The 6554-nt window shown below is 54.8% G+C and overlaps 1 pseudogene; it reads right to left on the bottom strand.

The window, feature by feature from the left end:
- Positions 1 to 2999: 2999 nt before the first annotated feature.
- Positions 3000 to 6499, bottom strand: LOC125133263 (olfactory receptor 49-like; annotated as a pseudogene).
- Between the last annotated feature and the right edge of the window lie 55 nt (positions 6500 to 6554).

Raw genomic sequence — 6554 nt, 5'->3', positions numbered from 1 at the left:
CAAGGAAGCAATGGATCATCTTGGACTCAAAGAATCCTTATATGGTAGAGGCTCAAACAGTGAATAATTTCCGCAGTTCATTCTGAACGCGAGGTAAAACCGAGGTCCAAAGAATCCATCAACATAATGCAACATGTTCACCAATAAAAGGAAACAAAGCAGGCACAGGATCACCTTGTCACTGAATTGATCCCCTGGACCCACGCCCGGGGCCCGACCCAGGGGCTGACTCCTTGTCTCAGCCAGGCAGGTTCTATTTTTTTTTTTTTAATTAAAATATAGTGGATGGACAACGTTGTGCCAACTTCTGCTGTACAGCAAAGTGACCCAGTCATATATATAAATTCTTTTTCTCGTATTATCTTCCATTAGCTTCTATCCCCAGAAACTGGATCAAGTTCCCTGCAGGGAGATCCTTTTCCCACTTGGATTTGAGCCTATAAGGAAGCAGTGCTGAGACTGGAACAGCACAAATTTCATTCAACGGCCAGAGAAGGGAGAAGCAGGAACTTAATTTGCCAATCAGCCTCTCAACCCAATTCAGGTGGAGACTCTAATTCTGGCGGAGACACTGGGTATCTAGGAGGGTGGAGGGGAAAGGGAGGGGATTGGGAAGAGAGGGAGGGATAGTCATCGCTTCTCTGATGTGGTTTGGACCCCAAAGGGAGGCACCTCTCCTTTCCAGTCCTTGTAAGGGCTTGTTCTGGTGGTCGTCATGGCAACCATCCCGGGTCAGGGCGCCGGTGGGTGTGTCGCTTAGCAGCATCCTCATGTGTTATCATGAGTGCATATGAGCTCCAGGTCTACTGGAGGTCAAATCACAGGCTAGCTTGTTCTCATCAGTTCTTGTTTTCTCTTTGCAGCCTCCTCCGGAAACTTCCGTAGGAGCAATTGGTTTCTGTTGAAGAGAGGGGCAGGGGTGTCCCTCTGGGGCACCAGCCTTGGTAAAAACCTCCGTATGCCTGGTATAAGCATCTGTCCTAAAAAACCCCCCAAATGTGGTCACAGTGAAACCAAAACGCCTCAGCCTCAAAGGCAGCCTAAACCCAGCTTGGGAGCTGAACCCACAGATTTTGTTGTTTTGGCTTTCTAGGGCGGCACCTGCGACACAGGGAGCTCCCCAGGCTAGAGGTCAAATTGGCACTGCAGCTGCCAGCCTACACCACAGCCACAGCAACACAGGATCCGAGCCACGACTGCGACCTACACCACAGCTCAGGGCAACGTTGGATCCTTACCAGGGATCAAACCCACCACCTCATGGTTCGTAATCGGACTTGTTTTCACTGTGCCACAACGGGAACTCCCTGGACCCATGGTGTTTTTTTTTGTTTTTGTTTTTTTTTAATTCGAATCACTCACCTGATGTCTGGACCTACTGAAGCTGGACCTACTGAAGCTCAGGTTCTTTGTGTCTCCGCACAGAAGGAATTGAGTGAGAGACCAAGGGATAGGCAAGAAATCGATTTATGAAGACAGGATGCTTGTGAGGGATACAGGCGGGCAGGCAAGGGGGCTCTGGCCCGAGGATCGGGTGGGCTACAGTTTTATGATCCAAGGAACATGGGGGAGAGGGAAAGTCCACCTTCCTCACTCTTCGGGTAGAAGGCAGAGGTCAGGCTTACAACACCAGCTCCTTCTTCGTTTTGGGTAAGAACATACTTGACCTTGTGAGGTGCAACGAGGACGGTCGTGGTGCTGGTTCCAATCAGCAGAGGGGTGGTAACTTGTGCTAGATTATGTTGCATCATCTCGGGGTTCCCTATAAGGAGGGGCTCCTCCTCTGGAAGGTCCGCTTTCCCTTTCCTTCCTGTCCCGGGTCCTAAGGATGAGTATCTTGCTGAACTTGAAGACGGGCCTCATTTTATCTGTCCCTGGACACCTGAGGCCTTTTTGGTTTTATAGTCAGGCAAGCTGCTTCATTCCACAACATTCTCCTGGCTGTCGTGAGGCGTTAGGAGGATGATGATGGCTTTAGGGCAGCACCCATGGCATGTGGAGGGTCCCAGGGGAGGGGTTGAATCAGAGCTGTAGCTGCCAGGCTACACCCCAGCCACAGCCACAGCCACGCAGGATCTGAGCCTCGTCTGCACCCTACACGTGGCCATGGCCGTGGCTGCGGCATAGGCCAGTGGCTACAGCTCTGATTGGACCCCTAGCCTGGGAACCTCCATATGCCACGGGGGCGGCACCCCCCCAAAAAAGACCAAAAAAAAGAGCCTGACCATCAGAGATCTTTAATCACAAAATGCAGCAGGCAGCAGACAGCAGCCAGTCCTTGAACCTCCTCTCTGGTGGCTGCCTTCCGTCTTATCCATTTGCCTCCTGCCCACCATGCTGTTAGGTCCTTTTTTTCCCTAAGCAAATGTGATCTTCCTTCTCTTCTAAAGGTTCAGGCTCCCCACACAAGTGTTATCTTGGGAGCCCAGCCAGGTTTGCACTGCAACACCCTTTCCAGCTCACAGGGCACATCTTGTTACCTTCCTTTCCACAGCAGTTCTGTGCTTTTAGCTTCGCGTCCCCATGCCAGGCTATGCTCTGAGGATTTTCCTGGATATCTGCATCAGCGGGGAAATCGATGCTAAGCGGATGTAACAAAGAATCCCCACGTCCCAGGGGCGGGATAAGATAGACCTTTCTTTCTGGGCTTGCAGGGCAAGTGTGTGGTTGATGCCCGGCCTGCAGGGGGCTCTGTTCCGCAAGCACTTCCAGGGACGCAGGCTGGTGGGGTGTCTGCTCTCCACAACCGCTAACACCCCTTGTCCCAAGGTGGCCACGACCGTTGTCAGGCACCCCAGGCAGCAAGAAGATGGAAGGAAAAACATGGAGAGGATGCAGTTTTCCTAGGAGATCACAACCCATAAATCACAGCGATCATTCCACTGACACCCCATCCTCTAAACGTGGTCATGTGCCCACAGCAGCTGCAAGGGAGGGTGATGGAAATTGTCCCTCCGTGGCCCCCACGTGCCCAGGGAAAATTCAGAGTGTGCTGCCACTCACCTAGAGACCGGAGGAGAGTGGCTGGCAGTCTCCATGGTTACTGCCAAAAGGCGGTGTTTTCCTGAGCAAAAGAGCTGTTGAGGCCACGGTTTGTGGGCCTAGAAGGCAGAACTAACCCCAATCAGCTTTCAAACTAGCAAACGTGTTCTCCCTGCTCAAGGAGGGAAAAAAAGGCCTTCCCTGGGGGCAACATGGATGAAATAACAGGCAGCCCTCCTGGAAGGCTCCTGCCTGGAGCTTCTTGGCAAGAAACCTTCCCGCCTTGATCAGCAGGTCCCTGCTCGCTTTGTGGACCAGCTCACTCCTCAGGCAGGAGATGAAGGGGTTCAGCGGGGCCCACACGATGGTGCTGAAGAAAGCAAGCCCCTTGGTGAGCTTCCACCGCCCTGCCTGGGCGGGGCTCAGGACCAGGAGGAGGCAGCTCCCGAGGCTGAGGGAGGCCCGAGGCTGTGGGAGGAGCAGGTGGAGGAGGCCTTGGGGCGGCCCCCTGGCGGAGGCGGGCGGCCGATGGTGCAGCTGCTGATGCGGCCTTGGGACAGGCGGGTGACCGCCAGGGCGCCGGCCAGGGGGCGCACGGCCGCCAGGAAGGACCGGAGCTGCAGGGGCCTGGTGTCTGCACACACCAGCTGCAGCAAGGGCGTGCTGTCACAGAAGACGTGTCACAGGAGCAGCTGGGGCCCCAGAAGGGCAGGGAGAACAGCCAGGCGCTGGGCTCCGCGAGGACGCGGAGGCGGCCGACCCAGCAGCGCATCCGAGGCCGGGGCAGAGCCGGGGGCTCAGGAGGGCCGGGGACCGCAGGGGCCGGCGGCTGGCCAGGTGGTGGTCCGCGGACATGACCGCCCGCAGCAGGGACTCGGCGGTGCCCAGGACGAAGGAGAGCTCCGTCTGGGCGAAGCATCTGGCTCTGGAGATGGTCCCTTGTCCGGTGACCAGGGGGACGCGCACCTGCGGGGCGATGGCGGAGGTGAAGCCCACCTCCAGCCGCCAGAAGTGGGGAGGAAGGAATCCATCGGGGAGGCGAGGCGGCGGTCAGCCAGGGTCAAGGTGACCACGAGCAGGTTGCCCAGGAGAGTCAGCAGGTAAGTGACCCGAGCTCAGCGCAGAGCAGGAGCTGGGGTGCCCGCAGGCGGGTGACCCCCAAGAGCACAAACGCCAGCAGTGCGGTGCGGTTGGCGGCGCAGCCTGGCCCGGGGGTCCCGTCTGGGAAGGCAGCCGAGCGTGGGGGTTCGGTGTGCCCACTCGGGAGTCAGGGCAACCTGCTTTGGTCCTGGCTCTGCGGCTTGGCCTGGCTGGGGCTCAGCACTTCATCAGGAAGGCAGGGATGCTAAGAGGACCCATCCCTTGGGGTGGTGGTGAAGAAGAAATGAATGACAACCTGGAACAGGGCCTGGCGGATGATAACTCCCTCCCGGATGCTGGCTATTATCTGTATATAATGGACAAAGCATCGTTTCCTTGCATCAGAAAAATTTTCCTCTTGCCCCTACCCAGTTTGCCGGGTAAATTCTTTGATAATCCGCTGAGGGGTGAGTCCTGTTCTTTGGTGGGCTGTTATTTTGGATTGAACGAGTTACTACAGGTGGGAACCAGGAACGAGTAATAGAGAGAATTGGGGGTTTGCTTGTATTTATGAATTGTAAGATAACATCCATTTCCAGACGTGCATATGTCATCCCTGAACATTCAGTGCCTTTTCTCAAATGGAACAGACAATTGCCACCAGCACCCGGATCGAGACACAGAATAGGACCTCATGCCCCTTCTTGGCAGAATGCCCTCTCCCAAAGGTGTGCACAGGGAAGGGATAGGGGAGGGGAGAGACGAGGGGGTGTTGGGCAGCTGGAAGAGTCTTGACAGTTCTGAGCTCCCAGGAACTACTGTATCACATCGATACTCTCAGCCTCCCATGGCTGCTCGATGCCTCCTCTGTCCTCACCTGAAACACACTCACGCCTAGACCAGCTCTGGCCCAGGAGCGAGATAACCTGCATCACAAACCCAAGCCCCAGGTGTCCTTTCAGATTTTCTAGGAGTCACATGAATAGACTGAAGAAACAGAAACAGGTGCAGGGGATGTGAGGAACAGGTTTTATCTGACCCCGTGGGTATAAGCGTTATCATTTCCACCTGCCATCACTGTGAAAAGGCCGTAGGTGAACTGTGTTACATTCCTGTTTATTTGTTTGCTTATGTGTTTGTGGTCTCTGTGTTCAGACTCTGGTGTGAGTTCACACTCACAGCCCAGACCCTTGCAGAGCAGGCACGGTTCGAGGGCCCAGTGTCGGCAGGCGGCTCAGGGCTCCCGCATGGGGACCGCTGTGGCTTCCATCCCCCCACCACCTCCTTCAGGCTGCAGTCAAACTCTATTTCTCTTAGAACCAGGAAGCGCTCCCCTGACCTCAGTTCCTTCTCCAAAGCCTCTTCAGCATCCCCTCGTGCTCTGTCCCCAATTTCCCAGAAGATGGTGGGACTGGCATCCAGACGACAGGCAGTGAGGTTTTTACCTGGCATTTACAGTCGTCTTTGTCACAAAGGGTCCACGTCTGTATCTAGAATTTTCTTGGAGAGGCATATGGCATGAAGCAGAGATAAAGGAGAAGGTGACCCACACAATGAGCCAAAGCGACAGAGACAAGGACAGGCCCTGGAGAGGAAAAGAGAGAAACACAGTCAATGCAGACAGATGCTGAAGGAAGGAGAAAGGCAGGGAGGGTCCAGGTTGGGGCAGAGAAGCCGATGAAGACCAGGAAAGACAGAGAACTGGAGACGAAGGAAAGAAAGAGCTAGGAGCTGACAGATAGAGCAAGAAAAAGAAGGTGCAGAGAGAGAACGGAAAAGAAAAAACACGTAGAATGAGTCAGGGATCAGAGAGAGCCCATGAGCAAAAAAGATTTTGAAAACCTAAGGGGTTCTTGGATGGCGCTGGTAAGAACGCGGCTCCCTTGGTCCCCTCGGGTCACTGTCATTTCAGATACGGGGTCACAGCTCAGATGGGACATGTGAGGAAGGCTTTGTCCTCCCCAGTTCTTACCCGGGGAGTTCCCAAGAGGTAGGTGGGTCAGGCCTCTGGGACCCAGGAAACTCTGCAAACTTCAAATCATTCTTTTTTTTTTTTTTTTTTTTTGCCATTTCTAGGGCCGCTCCTGGGGCATATGGAGGTTCCCAGGCTAGGTGTCTAATCGGAGCTGTAGCCATCAGCCTACACCAGAGCCACAGCAACCTGTGACCCAAGCCGCATCTGCAACCTACACCACAGCTCATGGCAACGCCGGATCCTTAACCCCCCAAGCAAGGCCAGGGATCAAACTGAAACCTCATGGTTCCTAGTTGGACTTGTTTCCGCTGAGCCACGGCGGGGACTCCTCCACCAGTTCATTTTCTGTCCTTCCTCTTCCTCTTGAGCAGCGAAGCAAGAATCAGCCCCACTGGACTCACGCAGTTGATGACTGTTCATTCCTGGTGTCCCCAGGTTTAGCCCTGTCATAGTCACCGTCATGCTGACATTTGTGAAGTATCTGCTCTAGTGGGTCTCGGTGAATTTGTTTCCTGCC

Source organism: Phacochoerus africanus, chromosome 8 (assembly GCF_016906955.1).
Source record: "Phacochoerus africanus isolate WHEZ1 chromosome 8, ROS_Pafr_v1, whole genome shotgun sequence".
Classification (NCBI taxonomy): domain Eukaryota; kingdom Metazoa; phylum Chordata; class Mammalia; order Artiodactyla; family Suidae; genus Phacochoerus; species Phacochoerus africanus.
This window is presented reverse-complemented; position numbering and strand designations above follow the sequence as displayed.